General features: G+C 43.3%; 1 protein-coding gene and 1 long non-coding RNA gene across 2 annotated transcripts in view; both read left to right on the top strand.

Moving 5' to 3' along the window:
- The window catches only part of NAP1L1 (nucleosome assembly protein 1 like 1), a 70,334-nt gene that overhangs the window by 2,604 nt on the left and 41,021 nt on the right, over window positions 1-26,709 (top strand). The gene's annotated exons all lie outside the window — the stretch shown is intronic.
- Window positions 984-5,000, top strand: LOC137474023 (uncharacterized). The gene is made up of 2 exons (XR_010999112.1): window positions 984-4,168; window positions 4,298-5,000. It is a non-coding gene; the product is annotated as an uncharacterized lncRNA (long non-coding RNA).

The raw sequence follows: 26,709 nt of genomic DNA, 5'->3' as shown, positions 1-26,709 counted from the left end.
CAAATCTAAAATGATAATGAGCACAGGAATAAAACCAGCCCAGCCTGTTTTTGCCCAGTGCTGTTGCACGCCTCAGCACACCTCTGAGTGCCAGCATTGGGTGCTGGGTGGCACTGTGACAGGAGAGTGACAGCAAAGCAATAAATCTCTTCAGACATAAGTTACCATTCATGGTCATAAAATCAGAAGAGTAGAGCATAAAATAAAGAGCTCTAATTTATGATGGGTGTATTTCAAGCAGAGCTATCTTCTGCCTCCAAATCCAAGCATATGGATACTTTAAACAAAAAGCCTCAGCTGGATGTGGGAAGATTCAATTTAGCATAACCATAGGACTCTCTTTCTGGAGAATTTGCCTAGTGTGTGATTTGGCCCCTGTTGCTCGCCAGGCATGGAGCAACATCTACCTGGTCAGTGATCATGGTGGCATAAACCACTGCCTTGTCAAAGTTGCCTCTGCTGTGGAAGATCCTCATTACAGGCACAGGACAGCCTGCAAAGGCTGGACCCAGCCTGGCTCTGACAAGTTGCCAGTGTGTGTGCTGAATTACTGCCATCATCCAAGGAGCATTCAGATCAGGGGTTTGAGGACCTCATGTCTCTGAGCTGCTCAGCCATTGATGCACCAGCCTGACAGGGACATTTGCTCTGAGCCATCCCTGTGGTGTTGAGATGCTCAGCTGCTGTATCAGCCACAGCCAGCGAGAGTGGCCAGTATGGCTTTACTTGTCTTGCTCCTACAAGCAGAAGGCCCAGAAGCCCAGAGCCTCCATACATCAAAGTTTCTTCTCCAGTGCTTCCAGGGCTAGCAGTGCAGAGCCATTTACACCAGGCTTCTTTTGATCCTGCAGGATGAAGGCTCTCCTAGGGACATGTGCAGTCACCAGGTGACTTTGCTGGGTTTGTGAGCTATAACCTTGCCAATGGCCTTTCCTGCATGCCAGGCTGTAAACAGGCTCTTTGTTTAGCTCTTTGTTAGGCTGTTCCTAACTCAAGCAATAAGCAATATTATTGAAACACCTTCATTGAGTGAGTTTTTTGCCCAGAATTAATAAGAAATTACAGTTATATGGCTTGAGCAACATCTCTCAATATGTGTTTTGAGCAGAAGTCACTAACACAATTTGCACAGCAGCTGGTACCAAGTGTGTTGCTAGCCCAACCTCCAGCCAAACAAAGTCTCTCACCACAGTTTAGGTTTGGCATCTGAGTAGAAATGATTTTGTGCTAGAGTTTTCAAGTGTGGCTAGATTTAATGTGTTGGGTTTTCCTCTCTCTGTCATATTCTGAAATCCATGGAGGACTCCTGACTGGCTTTTGGCAGAGTGCTAATTTCACCCTTGTGATTCCACCCTCATCTTTTTTCCTCCCTCTCACTGACAGAGGAGAGAGACTTTTTTTTTTTTTTTTTTTGTCCTTCCCCACTCATACTGTTCTTGCCCAACCAGGGAAGTTCAGGAATGACTTCAAGGAAAATCGAAAAGGTTTTGGGTGGCTTTTCTTCATTAGTTCTGGCTCCAACTGTGGCAAAATAGGCACAAAGCCGAGCTGCCATCTGGAACTCCTGCTGTCCAGCCAGGAGCTGCCTCTCCCAGGCTCCATGGCACTAATGAAGCAGTGAGGTTGAGACAAAGCTGAACTAGATTTGCCTCTTTATTCATGCAATGACATGTTTAGCCAGAATGAGGACCCACTGCTCAGCTGTGGGTGAGCCCAGCCCTCATTTATTCTTCCTTGCAACGAGGATGAGGTATGCCAATGCCTGGACTGAGGGCTTGGGCCGAGCACAGTGCTGTTCTGCACGAGTTAAGGGCACTGAGGTAGGTCACAAGTTGTGTCTTTGCAGGGCACCAGTGCTTTAAAGATTCATTGTTTTTCTCTTGTAACATATTTGGTATCTCTATATCTGATAGCTGCATTCAATTCAGCCTAAAATGTCTCTTGAACAGGGGTAGGATCTGTCAGTGTAATCAATAAAAGGACTAAAAATGGATTTTTTGAAGCAGATGGAGATCGTACAGCACATCATCAGCTTTGCTCCAGCACTGCCTGTGTTAGTACTGTTCTTTGCTGGGTAGTGACAGCGAGCCCACATTGACTGGTAGCTGGCTCTCCAGTTCTCAGAGGCCATGGATCATCAATGACATCAGAGACTTCTCCAAAATTGGTTCAGACTATTAAAGGAAGGGCCATGGCAGAAAGAGGAATGAAAAAGTGACAAACTGGTGACATATTCATTCAGTTCCTTTCTCTACAAATGAAGAAACATGTAACTGAACTTAAAAGAGACTGCTGAAAAAAGTCACGTGGAGACCATCAATAATGAATCCTCCAAGAAGATGAGCATCCAGCAACAAACCTTCTGAAGAACTAATATCTCCTGTTATTACTGGATTATCTCCAAACCCAAACATTTCTGGGTTGGGTTCTAGTGATGACCCCTACTTGAAGGGTTTGCAATCCAAGTGGGAAAATCAGATGGGGAGTTGGGAGATGTCCAAATCTCCTTTTACTTGTGCTGCCTGTGCCCTGTCTCTGATGTTGGCAGGGTGAGCAGAGCCCCTGGAACCTGGCTCTGGGTGGAGGCTAACGAGCTGGGTTGTCTTGCACTGCCCTGTGCTACCACACTGCTCTGGGTTCCATACAACACATCCCCAGCTGCTAGGAATAGAGAACACTGCCTGGAAAATGGGTGCTGGTAGATCCACAGTGTCAAATTCCCACTGACTTTGGCTCAATGAGTCCAGTGGCTGCTCCCCAGGCAGTCAAGCACTTGGAGAAACATGAGAGATGTTTTATTCCTGCTCAATGACTTGCAAACACTTGAGCTCTCCCTCAAATACCACTTATGCTGCAGAGAGGCAAAATATTGCAGGCAGCATTTTGCAGAAATTATGTTTCCCTATTAAATGAAAACCACTACTGTCTCCCCGTCTATTGCTTGCCTCTGACAAGTAGCACATATTGCTCAGGGTTTAGAATTAGGAGCTCCTGCTGTGAGCCCCATCAGTCCCCTCCTTCCCACTGCCAGCCTCTCACTCTCTCTTCTCAAGCACTCCTGCCTGCTGCCTCCTTCTCAGCTGTTACTTAACGACCTGCCAGCTGAGTTGCCCAAGGAGAGTGAATAAATGTTAACACTACAATATTTTCTAGCCCTTGGGGCTCTGATCCTGCAGTTTTCATTTACACAGCAGCAGCAGAAGTAATTGTGAATTTGGGGGCTGTGGGAAGGAGCCCACCCGTGGGAGGAAGCCCACTGGGTGCCATGCCCTGCTTTCATTGCAGTGCAGAGGGACACAAAGGCACCGAGCAGCTGTGGCATGCTGTGAGTCAGCCCCTCAAAGAGAGTTCAAATGAGTTATTTCAGAGGTGGGTCAGGCTGTGCAGTGTGCTGTGGTCAAATGCTGGAAAATGAAGTGATAACAGAGGATTATAAAGCAAGGCTATAGGTTATATTAGAGTACAGGGTGCATGCTTGCACAAGTACAAAACAGAAAGGGTAAAGAGGTTTTGAGGAAGCAGCAGGGAAGAGCTCAACCCATGCATGTGACGGGAGGAAGCACTTGCATACTCACTCTTGTTCCTTTTTGTCACATCATTTATTCATCACAAAGTGCTCTTTAGCATCTGTATATTTTGGGTTGGGGGAATTATGACACAGCATCTTTAAAGCATTTCAGTAATGCTCATTTCCCTCTGAAAGGCAACAAGGGGTTTTAGGTGGGTGCAACACTGCACACCATGTGCAGATCCCCACTTGGGTGGGGAAAGGCCCTTCCTCATGCTTTGCCCTTCTGTTTCCCTGCAGGAATCCCTCAGAGCATCTTTTCACCTATGTCCCAGAGGTGCATCCCCCACTGACCCCTGCCTGCACCACGTGCCTGCAGAACAGCCTGCTGCCCTCATAGCCAGGACTACATGTCAGCTTGGGCAGCCAGGCTTGGCTCCAGCATTGACACATGGATTTACAGCTCCATGTCTGTGGCCTGGCTTGGTCACCCAATGCAAAGGACATCCAGCATGACTGGCAGAGCCTCTACTGCATCCTCCCTCACAGTCATCATTCCTTCCTTTGCACAAACTCACACGCAGGGGCCTGCGAGCAATAGCAGGCAATGCATCTCCCTGCCTGATGTCTGATTTATTGACTCGTAACTCCAACAAGCAGGTGGCCCTTTTCCAATTCCCATCTCGGTCCCATCTGAAACAGGGTGCTGGTCTCTGTAGCACTGTGTGCCCTCTCCTCCCTGTCTTCACATGGCTTCAAGGGGATAAACACCTTCTTGCCCCTCTCCAGAAGAGCTGTGGCCTAACTGACAGGTGGGCCAACACCTCATGTGTGAATGTCTTCCTTCAATTTCCCTGTTTCTGAGATGGCATCATACTTCATCACCAGCAGTCAAATCCTGCACCAGCACGGGCTTTCTTTTTGACTCTGAGAAGCAACTTCATGGCACAAAAATACACTCCTGCAAAAACTTCCATCATGTTATCCTAATCCTCAGCAAAATAGACCGGATTTGGGAATAAAGACCAAGATGTCACTAACCCAGAGGCCAGGATAGAATCATAGAAGAGTTAGAGCTGGAAGGGACCTCTAAAGGAAACCTGGTCTAACCCCCCTTCAATGAGAATGCCCCCACATCCCCATGTTGCACAGGAGTGAATAAACTGTGACACCAGGATTTGCCTATGGTCTCGTTTCTTGGTTCTTCAGCAGTGACCTATTTATGAAGCCACAGAACACACAAAAAACCACCTCCAAAACACCAAATCCACACTGGAATGCACTGGGGAAAGTAGAGCATATCTGTATGACACACAGATACATTTCTTCCTGATCCCAGCCGGCAGTTACATTATGGAGATAAAAACACATCAAGCTTTGATAATTATAAGACTATGAAGGAATTTGGGAAAATAACTCTATAAAATACTTTATAGATATAGAAAATTTATTTCTTGGCTGAAATGTTCATCAATAAAACTTATAGATTTGTATTAATTACTAGAAATTGCCTAATCTTTGTTCAAGTTTTTATCTAAGTATTAAGCTTTATGTTTCGTCATCTAAGTATTTGTGTGGCTTTTCTGCCCTCAGTGGATTTGAATCACTGTCAACAGTAGGGAAGGAAAGCAAGAAGATGAAATAACATCTGGTGTGGAGTTCTGCTGTTAAAAAATGAAAAAAGACATAAAATGCACTATAAAATTTTGCAGAACAGTTTTCACAGAGTTTACTGGTTTCCCTTTAGTGGCATGGTGTGGACCCAAAATGGGTTCAAAAGCCATCCAATTCAGTGAGATATTTTCCCCCAGACTGAAAAAAGCTTTACATTCAATTTCAAGTCCCATCATGAACTTGCATACATGTCCTCCTAGCATGTGTGCTGACCTCTGTAATGTGAAATGGGGTGGAGCTGACAGGAGTGGACAAATCCTTGTCTTTCTCCTGCCCAGTCCGTGTGCTTTCCCCAAAGAGGCTGGCTGTGGCACAGGGGCTCCTGACACCTTCTGCAAGCACATCTCATTACCTTGTCATCCTGTAAGCCAGCGACCAGCCATCGGGTAACCAGAGAGATCTCTCTGAGATCACATCTGCCAACTCTGCTCCCAGAGTCAGGAGACCAAATAAAAAATGCAGCAACAGCAAATAATTTCTACAACCTACAGAGGTGGCAAATATGTCAAAAGCATTTTGATATTGAGCTCTCACTTAAAATCAATGATCCAAATGGGATTCAACATGTTCTTTATTAAGGGCTAAGGGCAAACTTAATATTTTGGAATTCATTCATACATGAGTTGGATGGACTTTATGAGTAATTGCTCTATGCAGCACGTTCCTGCATTGTGCATGATTAAAATCCTGCAACTGGAGGAACAAAGATGAATGGGGCTTGCTCACCCATCCTTGCCCAGCACTACGTCAGTTTGGGTGACCTCCTGACCTCCACACTTTTACCCACATGAAGTTCCCAGTCCCCTGTCCTGGCCTCTCTTGGAAGAAATCCCAGAGTTTTCTCCTTATCCCTTTGCACTTAATTACTGATATGAAAGGAGAGAGGTAATCTTCTCTTCCCCTTCATCCAGATTTCACTCCTGGAGAGGGGCTGAGGAAAGGTCAGAAGGAGGCCAGGAGCATTCAAAGTACAGGTGGTGTTTTTCTCTGGCGCCTGCTTTGAAGAAAGCCTTCAGCCCCAGAGATAAGCATGCAGACCTGCCTGTTGAAAAGAGGAACTCGTCAGAAGGCATTTCTCCATGCAAACATGGCCCAGTCCTGGGGTGACCTGTCCTGGCTCTGCTTTTCCTGCTGCTTGCACAGGACACTGCTGTGTCAGCATCCTGCAAAGAGGTCATGTGAGGCACAGCCTTCATCCACAGGTTTTTGTTTGTGCAATCAGCAAGGTGCCAGGGCTGGGAAATCAGTCATGGGAGCTGTGTATTCCTTGTAATTGGGCTGCCATACTGCAGCCCAGCAAAGCCACAGTGCTGCTCCCAGCTGCTGGATTAAGTTGTTGGCAGGGGACCACACATGGTGAGTAAAGTTTTTTGGAAGCTCTTTAGGGAACACTGTGGTGGTGTCACTTCTGCATTGCAGATCCCAGGTGTCAATATGAAAAACTAGTCTAGGAAATGGTCAGGAAAAGCCTTGATCTTTAAAACCACCACAGTATAAAATAAATGCCAGCCCAAGAAGAGTGTCCCACTGGTGAAAAGTCATGCCCAACATTGAACAGATCAACCAAAAACTGCAGGAATAAGCCCTGTTCCAGTTAATTAAGCCACACAGGTTCTTCATTTTTCTGGTGTGAGTGGGTACAACCCCTTGGATAATGTGACATCACACCATTATGCTCCAGGATTGCATGCTTCTTCCAAGATGGAATATTCAAGCATGGACCATGGCAGACATGGCCACTAAAAGATGCCACAGCACTGGTCAAAAAATCATGTGTTAAACAGTTGTAAGGGAAACTGTGCAGCTGGTGAGCCCTTCCCACACATGTGCTTTCAAGGAGATAAAACTAGTGTTGATGTATATTGACTTTATGGAGCTTTTTGAGTTTCTTGTGGACAAGCAATCTCCTAAGCCCATTGCACAACCCCTCACAAGGCTGTGGATGTTTTGCAATGCAGCAGTGTAGTCCTCAAGGTGGTGGAGCAGCGAGGGTGGATGGGAGAACAAGGAGCTCCGTCCCCTTGCAACACCAGGGAAAGGTGCAGCGATGAAGGTGCCTCTCCCTCTTTGGTACCTCAGTGATCAAGCCACTGCTGAGTCAGACCTGCCACTCCAGGTACCCTGTATGTGCTCACCTCTTCTCAAATGACCCTCAAAAAGAATCAAAATGCATTAAAATTCCCAAGGCCAAACAGCAGCCTGTGAGCAGCACTTGCTCAGAGGAGAGGTAAAAGCTCCTGCTGTTGGACCCTGTATCCTTTTGCCAGAACATGTGTGGTTTGTCCAGATGCTGCCTAGAAAGGCCTCTTCTACCTCCCCGGGTTCTTGTGCACACACAGTAAGTCTTAGAAATGTATCGGTAATTTTGTTCATTTAAGACCCCTATAAAATATATCTGGTTCTTTCCTTAGACTTCTCAATTGCTTAAGGAAACTAAAGGAATTAAATTAAATAAAAAAGTCCAGATTTGACCTTTTAAATATTTTTTTCCTGTAGCTCCTTTGAATGAACACTGATGTCTTTGAAAAAATTCCTATATATAGCAAAGAGAGTTTTCTCAAATAGCCATAACTGGGTCTGGAAAGGATCCTCCTTGGCCTTACAGTGCTAAACATTGTAACAATTATTTTACAAGGCTGTGGCCCATCATACAGAATTATATTTCTTGTATTGTAGCCTAACAGATCTGTCTCTACCCAAGGGCAGTGGTTAATGACATTGTTTTTGGGGGCTTTATTTTTTTTCCCAACAATCACTGGTGACTGAACCACTCTGGTAGTGTTCACTTAAGATGACAAAAGGAGGCACCTTTGCAGTCTTGAGATGGAGAAATGGTACAGTTCCTCTGACTGACTGCTGACATCTCCTTTGGGGTGAGACTAATCATGCCCTAGAAACATCTGCAGTTCCTCTGATGACTTGCACCCTGACATCTTATACCCTCCTGTGTAGTTACTTCAACACAAAGTGAGTTTTATCCATTTCCACTGCTCATGGATTTTCTTTCTGCCCCAATGACAATAATTCTGGCACTTGGCCCTGCTCTGTGGTACCTGGAGATATTGAAGATACCTTTTGATTTCAGGTTGGTCCCTCCCTGTTTTGGGAATTCTCATGGCTTGGAGAGTGTGTGTGCATATCATTTAGGGCTGTCATCTTTGAGCTCTGTTTCTAGGTCTTGCCATAGTGCTGAGGGCTCTGCACCACCTGCAGCGCTGGCACACAGCTGCTTCAGACACAACAAGCCGGAGCCAGGAACTTGTTTGGCAAATTCTACTCAGAACCCCAGGGGCTTATTGTGGGCTGTCCCTGTGCCTGTCTGAGCATTTTGTCTCAACCCTCCTCACCACCAATTAGACCTTCAGTACAGTTTCATGTTTTCTGGGGTGTTTCAGCACTGACATGCCTTTCATGAAGTCCTTCCAGCTGGGGTGAAAGGGGTAGACTGCAATTTGAACTGGGGAATTTTATCCTTTTGGAGTGTTCTTCCATTCTCTGCTGTTTCTGTGCACTTGCAGAGAGGTGAAGCTGGTGTCCCAAGGTTTGCTGGAAGCATTTCTGCCCTTCCAGGTAGTGTCTGCCTGCAGGTGCCTGTCACAGAGATGCACATGTTGCATCTTGTGCAGCAGGCCACCATGTATTTACTGTCACTTCACTGAAAAAAAAGACAAATTAGTATCAGGAAGGGCACTGGAGGCAGAATCTGTTCATGATGGCTAGAGGTACTTATTTTGCCATCCACCAGGTTCTCCTACACTAAAGAGATGCAGAGCTAAAAATAAACACAAGGCCCATTAATGCTGAGGTACCTTGAAGCTATTGCCTGGGTAAAAAAGACAGGAGAAATTGGTAGAGTCTGAAAAAATAATTAACAGTGAACAGAGGCTGAAAGAAAAACATGGATGAGGTGGGAATTATAGTAAAAGTCTTTTCCCAGGGGAACTCTGCTGTTTGCATGCAGAAACTCACTTGCACCTCCCATGCAGGGGCTTGCAGCAGGACTGTTTCCTTTGCAGCCAATGGTTTTCTGGAGAAAGAGTTCTTCTTTGCCGTTTGGATTTGAGAGTGGATATGTGCCTGCATTTTTACTACCAGACTGGCCTTCTGTGCCCTTAGCCTGACCACACACCTGTGACATAAGGAAACTGGTGACGTTCATTGCATGGAGAGGGAGCAGCAGGAGGGAGGGCCCTGACTCCGTCTCAAGGGCACAGAGGAAACCTGTGGGTGTCTGGGAACCTAAAGCACGAGTATGTGTTGGGCTTATTGACAAAATCTGCAGAAACCGAACATATTTTGAAAAACAGGCCTTTTTCTATTCTGTATAAAATGTGGGTGGAATTTTTTTTGATCAGCTGTGTTTCTTATGGAGTCAAGCAGGGCTGTGAATCACCCAGCTGTGGTGGTTCTTTGCATCTGGACTTGGACTCAGCTGTTGGGCGATTCCTCTCGTGCCAGCTTTGGCCCCTGCCCTGCCCTCATGCCAGTAAGGGATGAGGTGCTGGGGGTGCCTCCACCTTCCCCCATGCACACACACCCCCCTGGAGCTATTGTCAGCTCCCAGTGCTCAGGCACTCGGCTCTGCCCACTATCCCTTTGGAAGGAGCATGGCCCTGGCTGGAGAAGAAGCTGGGGACAACTAGTGCAGTTGATAGCTGTGCAAACACATAGAGATTCATTGCTTGGGCACTGCATTCCTCCAGTACACAAAGAGGAGGCATGAGGTGCAATCCTTAATCCCTTGGGCTCTCTGTGCCATCTCCAAACCAACATGGCTATCAATACCTAATGATCTCACCTCCAGATACTGACTGGTGTTTCCAAAGGGCTCCCAAGTGCCTGCCTGGAAGACCCTGCATAAGTGTGATTTTCAGCACCCAGTGCCCACCCAGCCCTGAAACAGGGAGGGGAGCGATGCTGTATTTGGATCCGTAACACTTCATTCAACACAGACAAAAATGCTAAGGAGAAACAGCCTGTTCCAATTTTTAAAATAGCTTTTTGTAAAAGCGTAACTATTTCCTTTTTTTTTTTAAATTAAAATGAAAGTTTAATTACATCTGAGTAACTCAAGGCAATTTTCAAGAAGCTCGGGAGTTTTTGTTCACTGTTTTTGGAGTGTTCAAGATTCAGCACCTCACTCTTTTAAATTTATCTGGTTTCCAGTGAAAAAATAATTCATGGCTACAGCCATTTGATTAAATGGTGCTCTGGAGAGCTTACCTGCAACCAGTCCTGAAAGAGGTGTCTTGTAATGTTAAATTTTCCAGAAATCCCACAGTGATTATCATTCATCCAACAACTGAAGTGCCAGCAACAGAAAACAGCAAATAGAAAAGCCTACACTTCATGCAGTTAGAAGAATTTAAAAGATGTATCTAATTTTTCTAATTGGCTTCTCTCTCCAGAGAACAGGGAAAGAAACACCACTAGGACCACTGCTGCTCCCCCAGAATTACACAGTCTTTGCTTTTGTACCAGTCATAGCATCTGGGGAATGTTTTTAAACCCTGTAAAGAGATAGTGACCTTTTCTTTCTTGCAGCTTGATGGGTATTCCCCAAGAAAGAAGCTCAGTTTGATTTCTCGACATTTCTTCTGCTGTACACCCAGGTTACCCAAAGGCCATCTCTATATGGTACAGAAAGAAGAAAGAAAACAAACCTTCTCAAGGCTGTGAGGCTTTGCATTAACCCAGCTTGGAATGACAATGGCCTCTCTACTGCACTCTGCAACATCTAACAGTGCCTCCCATCCTTGGTTTCTGAAATTAAATTCCTTAAGATTTTTGGCCTTGTTTTGGCCTAGCTTTGCTTGCTCTTCCTGGCCTTTATTTCACTATGAGTCTTTATTTTCACTAACTTGAAACTGGAAGAAAATCCAACCATATACCCAGACTGGAATGCAGGAATCCTTGCCTATTTAAGAAAGGCTTTCTATTTCTATTCATGTTGCTGGAAGTGATTATTTGCTAATGTTAAAAAGACTAGAGTTTTTGCATAATTGTAAATACTCATTTCTCAGACCATAACATCCCCTTCATTTAATACAGGTTCAAAAGACATTTTACCCAGAGGAAACTACCCAATAATAGTAATATCCAGGTTTCTTGTTCTTCCTTGAAAGCAGGTGTTCTAGCTGCTTTTAGAGAGAGGATATAGCTCAGGAGGGAATGCCAGTCTTCTGCTTCTTGCTAGTAAATGGTGCTTTATACTCCTTCTTCTGTATTTTTCCTTTTTATTTCAAAGCAGGTGTATGTAGGTAGACATGGAATCCCAACAGGACTTCCACTCTTTCCCATCCTTTCTCCACCCCAAATCCCAAACTGTCAAAAAGTTGCCTTTAGCAACATTTACTCAGCTATGGTAAGGAACAGCTAAATGGAAATAACACTGAGGCAGATGCCAGGGAAACCCAGCCAAAATCCAGCTCTCCTAACCACATAGCTGGGCTCTCAGGACAGGCAGGAAGCAGATGTACTGCCTGCCAGTAGAAATGGGGTGCAGGTGCACTCATGAGCCCAAGCATGGCACTGAGAACAACACCACCACCACCACCACTCTGTAGGAATAGGGCTACCAGAGACAGGCACAGCTGCACCAGAGCAGCACCGCCAGCTGTACCATCACTCAGCAGTATCATGGGGCAGGCAGCATGGCAAACTGCATGAGGGCTCTCTTGTTTTCCACACCACACAACATGAATTAGTCACATTTTTCTGGGTCTTCTGCAGGTAATCTTAAAAATATTTTCGCAGCCAATACTTGTTAAATTATGCATGGTGTTTACTTTCACTCCTCTGCAGTTCTGCCATCTTTCATGAATATGAAAAGGAGAGCTCTAGAGAGCTGTCTTTCTTTTGATGGCAAAATTTTCCAGGGTGTTCAGTCTGGTTATACAGCTCTGTACTTGTGCTGCTGCTAATGTTTACTTGAGCAGGATTTCTTCAGTGAGTGGGAATCACCTGCAGGAATACAGGGCAGGTCTGCACTGCCTGGATGTCGCTGTGGATGCCTGAACTGCCTCAAAGCACCTCAAACAACGTAACAGAGCCAAAAAAAAATTAATGTTGAAGCCTCAAAATAATGGCAAGGCTTAGATGTAATGAGTAATGGCTGTCTGCCTGGGGACAGAGCTGGTGCCTCAGCAATGGTGAAGGAAGGGGCACAATTACAGTCAGAAATGTGAAACCTGTAATATACATTCTTTTCCTTTATTTTCCAAGAAAAAGTGGCTTTCTCTTGGAAGCACTGGTACATCTTCAGGCCCTGGTCCTCAATATACAGGCTCCATGTTCCCAAATGTACTTGTTCTGGGAAATGTGGGAAAGTGAATTTCCCAGCTCTGGAAATGTTCAAGGTCACGTTGGATGGGGCTTTGAGTAACCTGGTCTAGTGAAAGGTGTCCCTGCCTGTGGCTGTGGGGTTGAAACTAGATGGTTTTGAAGGGCCTTCCCAACCCAAACCATTTGATGATTCCAGTATTCTATGAGTCTATGAACAAATAGATAACATCAGCCCAGGAATGTACACAGGCATTGTGCTGCTTTGCAAAACAGGCCTTCAATCACTTATGGGGCACGACTGAAACAGCAACTGAATTTTCTGCTGCTGCTGTAAAACCATGATAACAGATGTTAAAATCTTGCTTTTTCTCAGTTGTTGCCATACTGAAATTAAGAATGTGTCAGTCAAAATGAGGTCCAAAATCTGCAGCTGGGATTCTCACAAACACTCAGAGCCAGCTTACTTAAATTAGATCAGGGCTAGAAATCCCTAACTATCATATATTTTCTGAAAAAAAAATCCAGTTTTCTAAAAGCAAGTGCATAAACTCCACAGTAATTAAAATATTTTTTTCAAAGAACTCTTTGCAAGAAGCTTCCAGCAAAAATACTTATTCTTAAGCAAGTAAGTATTTAAATTCATACTTGCAGTTCAAAATTCAAACTCAGAGTTCACCCCTTGAACTATTTAGAGATTCTTAACAAAAATAAAACAAAGTAAATAACACCCTCCTGAAAAGTAAATAAAATAGTAATATACAGAGAGGAATCTGTCTGTTTAGCAAAACTTTCCCACAGTCAGCTGGGCTGCCTGGGCTCGGCTGAGCCTGCTGATGGCAGGCAGGGTGGGAGCTCTCGGAGCAGATGTAGATGTCTAGCAACAGAGTGAAATAGGCACTTCCAGGACATGATATGCCTTATCCCAGAGCAGCTGTCTAAAATAGATCAGACATATTGCAGCTCCTAAAATACCTGCTCCTTTTCAACTTTGGAGCAAGCCTGGGTGGCAGGCTCTGACAAAGGAGTCTGGATGATGTAGGGGATGTCCTTAAAGGCAGGTGGGGCAGATTCCAGCCAGGAATAAGATGGCTCTTCATATCCAATCCACTGCAGTGGCGTGTGGCTGTACCAGAAACAGGACAAACTCCACACCAAAGGAAGGGGAGAGTTTGCTGTGCTGCTCTATGTTTGGTCTCCATGTATTGATAATGTCTAACATTTATTATATTAATAATTCATTGTATCAAACTATTATAGCGCCTTAAGTTAGCCACTGTCTCATATTTCCCTGCCTCTGGAAATACGTCCCCAGGGATCATTTGAGGTCAGCACGTAGTCTCCCTGAGTTTGGCTGCTGTACCCAAGTGTTTCTCCTCCTCTGCAGTTTCCAGCTGATGTGCTCTGAGTTTACCACTTTATTAGTCCCCTGATACCTGGTCCTCCACCTTGCTCTGCTAGATGCAATTTGATTCCTGCTACTTCAGCCCTCTGGGTCATCTAATTATCACCCCACTATCTGTCCCCAGACCAACAAAACCTCATAAATTTGTGTCAACACCAAATTTAATTGGCACCCTCACATACTGAGGTGATAACTGAAGGGCTGACCCCAGAACACATGTTTTAGAAAAGCTGTTGGATTCTTTTTCCCAAACTGTAACTTAAAAATATCCTAGTTCTTAGACAGTCCCTGGCAAATTATGCCTTGTCATACTAAAAGAATAATTTTATTAATTGTTCTTTTTAAAAACAAATTCCATATAAATGACTTCAGTGTTCTGTAGATTATACCAGTAAAATTCTGTATTTGTTGTATGTGTTAATGCATCAAACAGGTATTTTCCTATAGAAATCTTTCAGTATTGCAATATGACACAAAAGTATTGTAGTACCAATTACTAACATCTAGCCAACCATCTCAGTATATTGAGATCATAATTATTTACCATTCAGCCTCCATAGCAACACTGAATGTAAATATACTTCCTAACATTCTTATAAATGTAGATTAAGGCTTTGCACATTCCAGCTGCGAACATGCCAGGAGAAGAAACAGGGTCTCCATCGGCTATTGTGTTTGTTCAGTTGTCTGAAAAAAATCAAACACCAATTTAAAGGAATATTGCATTAAAGAAAAGGGATTTTATTCTTTGAAAAAATTCGAGGTTTTGGTCAGCTTCTGGTAGTCTCCTAGTCCATTTAGAGCTCCTGCTGGGCAGGATAACAGCATCGATTTCTCTGGTTTTGCTGCAATTGCTGCTTTGTCCAAGCATATTAGTTGTCAGGATCAGTGTGGCACTGTCAGATTTCTGTCCGGGGTGTCCCCTGCAATGCCACACCTACCCTGCAGAGCCAGGCACTGCCAGTGCTCACCGTCAGCTGCTCACAGCAGCAAAGGCAGCCCCACAGAAATGCTGAATTAGCATGGGAGCCGGGAAATGCTGAGTGCACTGAGAACAAACACTCATCCATCATCCTATAGGTCCAGCAAGGAGTGCCAGGCTCTCTGTTTCCTAGTTTATGTATTCTGCCTTCAGTGTTTAACAAACAGCAGAATCACATTAAGATATTTTATAAACCTTCCCAGCCCACCAGCATTAATGTGAGTTTTGGTTCCTTTATGGAGGTGGCAGGAGGCTGTACTTTTAATGAGTTTCCCTGTGACTTCTCTCAGGAGCCAGGAACTTCTTGAAGCAGGGAAACAGAAGAATCCAAAAGAGAAATTAGCTGCTAGCAAGAAAAAAATGGTACTGGGGCCTGTTTCTCTTCTCGTTCCCAGCAGCTCTGTGCCAGGTTAACCCTTGCAGGCTCAGATAAAATACTCCTGATGCAAAGTGGTATAAAGGAGCTCTCAAGTAGGTTCTTGTTTCTCTGTCCTCTAATCTGAGTCTTTGCATAACAAAGCAAGTGCTTGGTTCGGCAATGGGAGCAGTACCTGTGTATTTCCTAAAACCAATTAAGAACCCAGATTAAGAGCCATCAAACAGGCTCTTCTAATCCGCAGGAGGCAATGATATTGAAGCATGTAAAGGCAAGATAGCTGCTTCCTCATCACATTCCAGAGATGGAGTTAATAGTTCCAGATATTCGCCTTGACTGACAAAATCAGGAATTAAACCTAACATATCCAGTCCCAACATTGGGAAATCTGATCAGGCACCAGGAGGGTGAGAGCATGAAAGAGAAGCATGACATTGTCACACATTAGGCCATTTTCCTTTCTTATTCTCTTCTATCAATATCATGAGGCAGATTAGGAAGAATGAATACTACTGCCCGCAGATTTGCCCTGTCCTTCACCCAGATGCTCCCTGCTTCCCCCTAAGCACTGCTACTACTGGTGTGTCTGATTCAGAGGCTGCAAGTAAGGTAAAATCTGCAGCCAATGTGCTTACACTTCTGCAAAGAAAACACCTGGAAAGACTGATGCAAATTCGGGAATCAGTGGCTCCCATAAGCCTTTTTAGGCAAGAAGGATGGTCAAAAGAGCTACCAGGTCTTTTCCATTTGGAGTATCTATAACCCTGAAAATGGTGATGAATTGATGTCCTAAAATAGAACTTTGGGACATTACTGGGCACGTCCAAGCAGTGGAGCAAGGCACAGATGTAGCATCTTGTCACCACATGCAGTCTCATGCCTGGGAGCCTCCCAGGGAGGTGGCTGTGCCAGCCAGCTGCCTGCAGCCCGCTCAGCACCGTGCCAGGCACAGCTGAGAAGGTCCCAGTTCTGGACCAGGGTCAACAGGAGCACAGCACTTGCTGGGCCACACTGTGCTCCAAGTTGCAGATGTGCCTCTTCTCCTGCCTTGCTCCACTGGCAATGTGATGCTTCTGACCTCCCAGGATTAATACCTTGACAGGTCATTGTGAAAACCAGGTGCTACAGCAGTGGGAGCGTTAGAATGAATCGCAAGACAAGGTAATTTCCAGGCCTTGTTATAAGAAAGAAAAAGCTATCAGGAAAAGGGGCAGGGGCATGCTGCTGCTGCTGGGAGCAATAGGACAGCAGGACACTATGACCTTGTTAGCACATCACCTTTCCAAAAATAAGACTAAGGCTGGGGTGGAGAAGACTGAGCTCTTCAGTCTTGACCACCCACAGTTGTTTCTTGACTCTCAGTCCCTGGCAAGCAGAAGAATGTGCCGTCCTTGAGTTTCACCTCCCAGCCCACAGCCTCATGTGCCAGTCTGCCTGCCCATGCAATCTCTGGTAAACTGCAGATGGCCGGGCTCCTCAATGCCACTCAGCAACAGGGCTTCTTCCCTGTGCCGTGGCCTCTCATGAACTTAATGTGCTACACATGAGGTCTGATGTGTAAGATAAGCCCACATGTTCACTGCATGGCCCAGCACAGTGATACTTTCCCGGTGGAAAAGAGGACACTGGCATGGCAGGGAACCAGGAGATTGGGCTGGAGCTAGGCAATAAACACATCAGAAAGAAGCAGAGCGGCTGCACCACTGTAGCAAGGTTTGGTTAATTTCACTTGCTTAAACACTACTCAGCATTGATCAGAAAATCACACATAGTTCATATAAGAGGGACAAAAGCATGATTTTATGCAAACTAATCAATAAATGGTATTTGAATGGTAGCATTCCTAAATCCCTAAACTGGTAGCATTCCTGCAGTCTGATGTCAGCAGAGCTTGTACTCAGCCCAAACTCCATCTGTCATCCTGTCTGTAATTTAGTCTAGCTCAAAAGATGAAACATCTTTTCAAAATTCATAACGATTAGGGAAATGGAAATAGCTGCATTTTTATTCAGCCTCTTCTAATATTTTTTCTTTGGCTTCCCACCCCCTGCCACATTCTGAGAGCATAATAACCACTAGGAAACCTCTTTCAATAAGCATCTCTTGATTCTCTGGTGCTTGGTTAGGACAGACCTGTGCTATTCCTTTCCTTTCACTCTCTTGCGACCAATCGAAGAATATGATTTTGCTGTGGTTTTCTGAAAACTTAGGATTTCACTTGAGCACTTCCAGCCTTGCCCTCTAGACACTTATATAGGAATTATTTCTACTGAACCATTCTTTGAGCAAAAAGTCACTCTTCTTATTTAAGAAAGAAAATGACCTTTTATCTACAGTGGAACAGTGATTCTTCCTTTGATCTTACTTCTGGGAATGTTGAAAAATAATAATAGGATAATCCTAGCCATATGCTCACATTTTTGTTAGCAGCCTGGGTGGGGCTCTGCATATTCAACAGTGTTTTGCAGCCCTTAATGAACACTGATTTTGCTATAATGGGGGAGAGAATTATGCCTCCCCTCCTCCCACCTGTCAATACCTGTCATTTTCTAGCTAAGCTCTTCAAACAGTAGTGTGTTTGATTCTCTTTCCCCAAAAGCCATCTCTCCCCCACCTGGTCTCACACTAATGCCATGGCCCTGTCTCCACCCTTGAACAGCTGTCTCCTGCAAGCTCCATCTTTCCATTTACTTTTCTCTGGTGCAGCCTTGGAATGTCTTGATGCCAAGTTTTTGCCAAGGTTGTCCAACCAGCCTGGAGTAAGAGTAGACACAGACCTTGACTCTGCTGTCCTCAAAGTCCTGCTTTTATTATTAGACTTTGCTCACTGTTTGGCTACCATGTTTGAAACCCAATGTTTAAAACTGAAATGTTATCTCCACTTCAGCCTTCCTATTACACAAACCAGGTGGAAATCTGCTGATCAGAACTGCCATGTACTTATACCAGGCTAGGATTTCAGCTGGCTGTCTCTTTGAAACACATCTTTCAGTACTGGATCCTTGCCACACACTTCCGGGGAGGTCAGTCCTTGGGAAAGGTCACTGGCAGCTTCCAACCCACCTATTTTATTGTTTCTTGTGTTTCTGAAATCCTGTTCTAACAATGCACTGGAGTACAAAGATAACCTCTGGTCTTCAACCAGTACACTGCAGTGAAACCTTGAGCCAAAGTGTATCACTGGATTTTCATGAGGATGCCATACACAGAATCCCACCTCACAGTAATGCAGATTAAATATTAACAAATGCAACATTTCTTTGAAGATGTCTGTCACGGTCTGCCACTGTAAAAACACAGGAACACACTGCCAGCAGTGGGACAAGACAGATGCCCACCGTGCCTGGCAGTGCTTGTGCAGACTGTGTGCAGCACAGAGCCCACCTCCGCTGCCCTGAGCTCTCACTCCAGCCGTGCAGCAGGAGGTGTGCTGTGTGCCAGGGCAAGCAGTGGGATTTTGCCACATTCCACTTAGCTCTGTAGCTGAGACGGTTTAGAAAGATCTGGGTCAGGTTCAAAGGAAAAGCACTTTAGCAGTCAAAGCACTCTGTTTTTTTTCAGGATGCATTTGTGAAAACAAGGCATAATATACAGCCAGGAGAATCTCTCACCCTGTCCTCAGCAGAGCTCACAGACCCTGGAAAAAGCACAGCTCCTTGTCCTGCAGTCTATCCTGCTAGGACACTGTGGCTTTGACCAATAGAGTGCTACAAAAGAACCCAGAGAGAGCAAAAGAAAGGAATACAGAGACCAAGTACTTTCTCTTGTACTATACAATACCTTACTGGGCTGCTCTATGCATGTCACTGTAGCTTTCTGAGGTTTTTTCCTGTTGGTAAAAATGAAGCTGGTGTTACAAATTTCCTTACCAGATCCTTCCACTGGTCAGTCATGCATCTGCCTTAGCACAATTTTGTCATCTTTAATGTTACATTTGCATACCTGGATCCTATGACCCCTATTTACCTCCTTGGTCCAATTCCCTTTGTATCTAGGATAATCACAAGCATCTGCTACCCACAGTCAGCAGCTTTTGCAGATTATGCAGCTTCTGAGAGAGTGTTGGCCTATTTTACTTTGTCAATATGAAGAGAGAGGCTGTGTTTACCACCCGAGCTGCTGCAGTGCCCTCTGAGATGTATTCAGGCAAATGTGTGTCTCATGTTTTTGTATTCTGCCGGGTTCAGAAATAGAGAGGGAAGAAAATTCAGTGAAGAAAGGACAAAAACTTAGTTTGCCTGTTATTGAAGGTCTGTACCTTAACATTATCTTGATACAAAGAAATAAATAATCAACTTGGGGTGCTTTGTAGGATGACACTGCATTAGAACTGGGTACTTCAAAACAGCCCAGAAAAAAAAGGGGTGTAGACAAAGATGCACGATGCTGGTGGTCTGGAGAGTAAAAAACAAGTGAGGACATATGGATTCAAATCCCAGTTTTGCAGGTGAAGTCCAGCTCCTGGGAAAAAAAAGCCAAGAGACCTGAAAGAGTGCTGTGACACCTGGCTGAGTCAAAAACAAACCACCTATTTATTCAGGACAAATTATCTTATTTTTCTTTTTTTTTTCCCCCTGGGGGAAATAAAAGGTAATTTGGTTGGTAACACTGGAGTTATTTGCAGATTCACTGGTGTTCATGGGCTCAGTAACTTCCCCTGGTACCAAGCTGAGGGCTGTGGTAAAGAAGAGAGCAGTCAGCAGTGTGGAAAAGTAAGAGTTCATCTGCCAGAAAGTGATAATAGCAGGGAAAAGGAGATTTTCAGAATCCAGGTCCATGGGTAACTTGTTCCACATGTTTCATAAAAAGGCTTTTTGATCCTAAGTTGTACTCATTTCCGAGTAGCCAGATCATCACACTTTGCCTTTTGTATTTGCTTGCTTGCCGGGTTATGTGACTTGTTAAAAAGATCTTGCCTGTAAGGCTTCCTGTGCCCACTATGCTGCTGCCCAAAATGACAATATTCTCACCTGTTCCTGAAATGTCAAGATGCATTTTTTCTCCTATGGGATAGAAATAATTTCTGAAAACCAGACATTTAAATATTCTGCTAAAGTGAATGCCAAATCTTCTATTCCTATTTTTATTTTCATTTTCCATATTGTATTTTTGTATGTAGTATCCATAGGCACAGCCCCAAGATAGTAAAAGGAGATAGTAGTAGTTAAAGACAGTATTATGACCATTAATTACTTAATGGCAATTAACATTTCATTTTCATGGAAACTCATTAGTAGCAATCTTTTAGATCACCTTCTGAAGGGCTGTCCCAAACAATTTATGTTCTGGTGTCCTGACCAGACAGCTTTTGAGTTCCATCCCGTTTTTAAAAGTTGGATTAAACAGCTAGGTAATACAAACAAGAAGGTAATTTGTATAATCTCATTTTAGCTAACTGCAAAGCTGTCCCAGCAAAAAAAGACACACCCTGCCCAAACCCTGTAATCTAATTCTTCCGTGAAATAGTTTAGAAAATTGGACAAAATTTCACTAAAAAGCCTTCACAAAATACCTCAAAATAATTTGATGAGCTGTTGAACCACAGTGTTTGTCATCTTATCTGTCTTGAATTTGTTTGCACTCACTGCCATAGATTTATATCAGAAATTTGCCATTGGAACCAATGTCTGAGATAGATTACGTGGATTACACTGGTGACATCCTGTCAGCTGGGTTATTGTGTTTCACATCATAAATTGCATATGTGCAGCTGAGCAAGACACAACTTTTAATGCAGCAAGGATTACAGCAAATTACAACACAGATTCTCTATATAGTACGCTACCTTAAAAAGTAACAATAAAAATTTGACACTTTCTAAGAAATGCAGTGGCTTTTTCTTTGTAGAAATGTTGTAACAGTGTGGTAGATTGACCTTGGCTGGCTGCTGTGTGCCCTCCAAAGCTGCTCTTCCCCTCCTCTCTCCAGCTGGACAGAAAACAGTCAAAGACTGCTGGCTAGCAATAAGGACAGGGAGAGACCACTCACCTGTTACTGTCACAGGCAAAACAGACTTGGCTTGGGGAAGTTGATTGAATTTATTGCCAATCAGATCAGAGTAGGATAATGAGAAATAAAACCAAATCATAAATCACATTTCCCACCTTCTTCCCAGGCTTAACTTCACTCCTGATTCCTTCTCCCCTCCAGCAGTGCAGGGAGATGGGGAATGGGGGCTTTGTTCAGTTCACATCAAGACCCTGCCACGTGAAACCAATACAAACAGTGCCAAATAATCCAGCAAGACATGCACATGCTGATGTCCCTGTGCCTCTCAGCGTGTTCCTCTCCTCAAACTGCAGATTGAGCCTTTAATTTTTTTCATTCTCACCTACCAATGCCCCACACTCAATTCTTGTACACATGCCAAGACATGGCAAAAATGAATGGCTCTGAATGCCCTCTGACTTTGGAAGCCCCTTGTCACATCTCAGGTAGCCTCATTCAGTCTCAGGGTGGAGTTTCAGGATGGATTATTAGTTTCTTTCCCTTCTCCCCAGTATGCCTCTTTGGGACTGCCAGTCAGAATTTTTCAAGAGGACCTTTAATTTGAGATGCACTACAGAAATGTCAGATTACATAGCAACTCCCCGATGGAAGACAGTCCTCTTCCTCACACCTGCAGGAATAGTTTCAAGCCCAGTAACTTGCTGTAGTTGTCAGCTGTTGTGGTTTAAGCCCAGCCAGCAGCCAAGACCCTCACAGCCGCTCATTCACTCCCCCACCAGCGGGACTGGGGAGAGAATCAGTAGAGTAAAAACAGGAGAACTTGTGGGTTGAGATGAAGAACTTTTACTGGAGAAAGCAAAAGCCACACACAGAAGCAAAGCACAACAAGGAATTAATTCACTGCTTCCCATGGGCAGGCAGGTGTTCAGCCATCTCCAGGAGAGTCCCATCAGGTATACCAGTGACTTGGGAAGACAAAAGCTTCAAAAACTATGACTCCAAATGACCCTCCCTTTCTCCTTCTTCCCCCCACTTTATACACTGAGCATGATGTCAGGTGGTCTGGAGTATCCCTTTGGTCAGCTGGGGTCACCTGCCCTGGCTGTGTCTCCTCCCAACCTCCCACACACCCTCAGTCTCCTCACCAGCATGGCAGTATGAAAGCAGAAAGAAATGCCCTTGGCTTCCAGTGCCGTGAGTCTGGCACCTTTCTGAGCTCCAAATTCTCTTGAAAATGTAAATGGAGACTGTGAGGATGAGAGCTAAATGCAAAAGTGGTGTCATTTTTTTGCATAAATTTTATAAAATTAAATAATTTTTAGTAAGAACTTCCATTCTTTTGAAGATTAATTTCAACTATGAAACACAAGTATGTTGCTGCTAATGGAATATTTTTTATAATCTGGAAAGAAAATAAACTAGCAAAGAAATTCTAAGATAACACAAACCCATTTAATTAAACAATAGCATTCCATATTAAGTTTGTTGTGGTTTTTTTCCCTTGTGCTTGGGATGCTTCCAGCCAAAGATCTGGCAATTTATAAATAAACAGATCAAGGTATTGTGAACATCTTTTTCCTTTCCAAGAGTGTATATAGAAACAACAACCTAAAAGGGAACAAGTACAGAATGATCTCTACAGCTGCTGCAAGGACTGCCTACTCAAAGTTGGAATTATGGGATTTTAATGCACCATCTGACCTTCCAAAAAGTGTGAGCTCTTACTTACTATCTCCTTCAGAGAAGAAACTAGGATTGTCTGCATTTGTTCCCTAATGCTTGACATCCTGGAAGTGAAGATTTAATATAATTCACATGGAAATGGCATCTAGGCCATTGGTACTGCATATTTTCACACAGCCCATTTCTTCTCTCTTTAACATGTCTCATCCAAAAATAATGGTGCCAAATGGCACTAAGGAGGGAAAACCTTACCCAGACAAATTGCTTGACTGCTAAAAATCCACTCTACCTGCACATCATCTCTGCTCATTTAGCATGAACTGAAACTCACATGAATAAGGGAAAAACACACTTTTCCTTCCTTCCTTCCTTCCTTCCTTCTTCCCATAAGAAACCATGAGGGTGAAAAGAGCTAAAGGCAAAATTCTTTATTACTTAGGATTATTTGGTGCTTCTTCAGAGAAGCAAAATTATTACTGAATGGACGTACTTTGCTAAGATTTCTCTTATAACGAGGGATCATTTGTGCAGGACACTTGCAATGTGAATTCCAGCACTGAAGTGCTTACCCATGTGGATATAAAGCTGTAGAAAAAGGAACGTAAACAAAACCTGGAAGTCCAGGGAATTTCCTTGTACTTAATGCTCAGGAAACATAGTTGTGGCCTATCAGGCAATGCAGCTTTATTAAATTGCCTTGATGGGGAATAAAAGAGACTTGAAAAAACGTGAGTGAATAACAAAAGCAGTGTCCTGTGAGAGCTGAAATGAAACAGAGGCTCTGTCTGATGATATTCTGATTTTAAGGACTAAGTACCCATTTTATTTCAGCTGCTCCATATTTTTTCTTACACAATTCTACTGCAATTTTTTTTAGATCTTCTAAGCTGCTATGAGCTCAGTAGCATTCTTAGAGGGATTCTGATTCCTTTGTCCTTCCCATGAAAAAGGATACTCCTCTGAAAACAAGTAGGTAGCATGTTTCCTTCCTACCACCCTTGTTCTTGTCATTGTCTATTTAATTCAAATTTCATTTATTTAAGTGATTTAGGAGCTGCTTAAATAAAATTAAATTAAAATTACATTCTAAAAAATATCTAAATTCAAAATGAGGACAACGCATCGTCTCCTCCTCCAAAAAATACAAAATGCAAGTTTTTGCCTTGAGCTTAGTTCTTTCACTGTCTCTTAATGTGCCTGGGAGGCAATCCACTCCAGACCAACCTGCAAGCATCTTTGTGGCTTTGGGTTGGGAGATTTTTCAGACCATGAACACCCTTTCCCTAAGAACCATGCTACTCTGGAGAGCAAAGGGAGAGTTTTGGCATGTGAGCATCCTCTCCTGAGCATCTCTGCTACTGACTTGGGAATGGAAATTAAACATCTCTGGCATCCAGAAAAATGTAACACCTTGAATGGTTTCCTTCTCAGAGCCAGGTAACTATTTTTTGAAGAATTTTCACATTTATTTGATCAGCCCTAGTTTTATTTCATTCAAGACAACACCTGCCTCCAGGTCACTGCACAAATATTGACTTTCCACTAATTTTTGAATAGAAAGTGGGAGAAACTTTACCCAACAACCAAACTGATTAACACCTATGCAGATTCCTGTCCCTCTTTAAGAGCCTTTTGCAATTTTTATGGGATTTTTGTCCTAACTCCTCACATTTCTGTTAGTACTATTATTGCTAAAGAAAAGGAAACATTAGCAATCATAATAATTGTAATAATAAAAAAAGTAATAATAATTAATAAAATTATGATGTCTTACATCTTTCAGTCTATAAAACCAGATTTCAGCCTTCTCTTTTTATCTTCACTCAATTTCTATTCTGGTTTTCCTTCTATCTTCTTCTTCTTTCATGAATCTACTATCCCATTCATTCCCTTTTCTAGCAATTTTTTGCCTGACTCTACTCTGACCTTGTAACTCACACACTGGCCATTAACGTGCTGTTCCTGATCTTTGTTTCTCACACTAAAAAGAACACCTCTTTTGTTTCTCTGGAACCTTCTAAAGACCACTACTCATCTCACATGCAAAGATGAATAAAAACTTTGATGATAACAAAGCCTGAGTTAATATCTTCTTGGATCTGTTGGCTTCCAGCAGACTTTCCCAATTGGATAAATGTGTTCATTTCAATATAACCATTAATCACATACTTATAATTCTTTGTTGCTCAGAACCACTACCCAGCTAAATACACAGAAAGAGCACTGAACCATGCAGGAGTATGGAAAAAAGAAAAGGAAAGGCAAAAATCCTATAATTATACTAAAATACTATAAAGCATTTCAATGCACACAGATCTATGTATTGTTCCACGGTTTACTGGAGCTTGGTTGGACTTCGAGAAGAAGATATTGAACCAAATGACACAGCTGTATTTTAAAATATATTAAAAATAAATTGAATCATTTTAAAGTATATTAAAAAAGAAGAATCTATTTCTTTCAGAATACAACAGATTTAATTTTATATTTGGTTGAACTGATGGCGTCTGAAGGTTAATCTCTGATGTTTCCTTCTCACACAGCAGTGACTCTTACAGAACGTCTGAAGCACTCATGAGGAAAATAACAAAGGTTGATATCATTTTCCTATTGTTTTGTTAAGGTTTGGGATTTTTTTAATCTGCTATATTGTGTGAAGCCTGTGTAAGCAAAATTGGTCTTGAAGGTAGGCCAGCCTAGAACGCAGTCTGTGCTAGGTGTTCTTCAGTCTCCTCTCATTCACTCTATGAATTGCCAGGAAGAAAGAGAACCTACTTATCAAACGTCCTCAGGAAAAACCCTCTTCATAAATATCAGCTGTAGAAAGGCCATGTCAGCTCAAAAACCACTTTCCCAACAGAAATCAACGAAATGTGTTTATTTCCAACAAAAACGAATATTTTTTGAAAATTCACACTTTCCAGTGAACAGCTGTTTCACTGGAAAATTCCTGACCAGCAGTAGCATATGGAAAGACAAGGTCATCATGACTCGGTGTTGTCATCTCATCTTCCTTGGAGGATTAATATGGATCAGTAATAACAGCAGCAGCCAGAGCAATTAATAATTGAAAAGGTGCTAATGAGTGCATTGATGACGTCAGCAGAGTCAGAAATTTCTTACGCATTTCTTACTCATAATATTTTTGCCTCTTTTTGATCGTTTTACACCATGTGCTGAGCAAAGAATGGAGTTTGTCTCCTTATAAGGCCTGACTATCCTTTATAAATGGAATTGTCTTTGATGATACTATGACTGCAAGTAGATTTCTGGCCATTAAAATCCTGCAATCTGTGCTTATCTTTTGAAGTTCCATGTAGTCTGGTAATTTAGGGACCTGAGATTATCTTTGTTCTGTGTATTACTTTATCTGTCAAATATACAAGCCATCAAAGAGGGGTGGTGACTACACATTCCCTGTACATGTCTGTCTTCACCCTTCAGGATGAGCAATCCTACCTGGTTAGGCCCTTTACAGTGCTTGCACAGCCTCCAGTAAGATCCACCAGAAACAGAGGAAAATCTTAATCTCTAGGTTCATCTGCCATCTTTGATGTAAAACCAGTTTGAGCTGTAATCCAGGAAATCCTTGCCAGATGCTCAGGCTGATGCTCTTAATGGTTTTGCTCTGCTGAAGGCTCTGGGCTGGTTGGGGTCTTAATGAAATGACTCTCCTGCATAGGGGAGCTCCTGCTTCTCAGATTGACTCTGTGGGGAACAGAAAAGACCTGCCCTAGGGGTCACCTCTTGTTGGTGAACTGCAGGATAGGGAATGACAGGGCAAAGGAGAAGCAAGAACAAGTAAGTAGCCTCATTTTCCCAGCTGCCTCATCTCTTCCCTTTGCAAAATC

This window comes from Anomalospiza imberbis, chromosome 5 (assembly GCF_031753505.1).
Source record: "Anomalospiza imberbis isolate Cuckoo-Finch-1a 21T00152 chromosome 5, ASM3175350v1, whole genome shotgun sequence".
Lineage (NCBI taxonomy): Eukaryota > Metazoa > Chordata > Aves > Passeriformes > Viduidae > Anomalospiza > Anomalospiza imberbis.
This window is presented reverse-complemented; position numbering and strand designations above follow the sequence as displayed.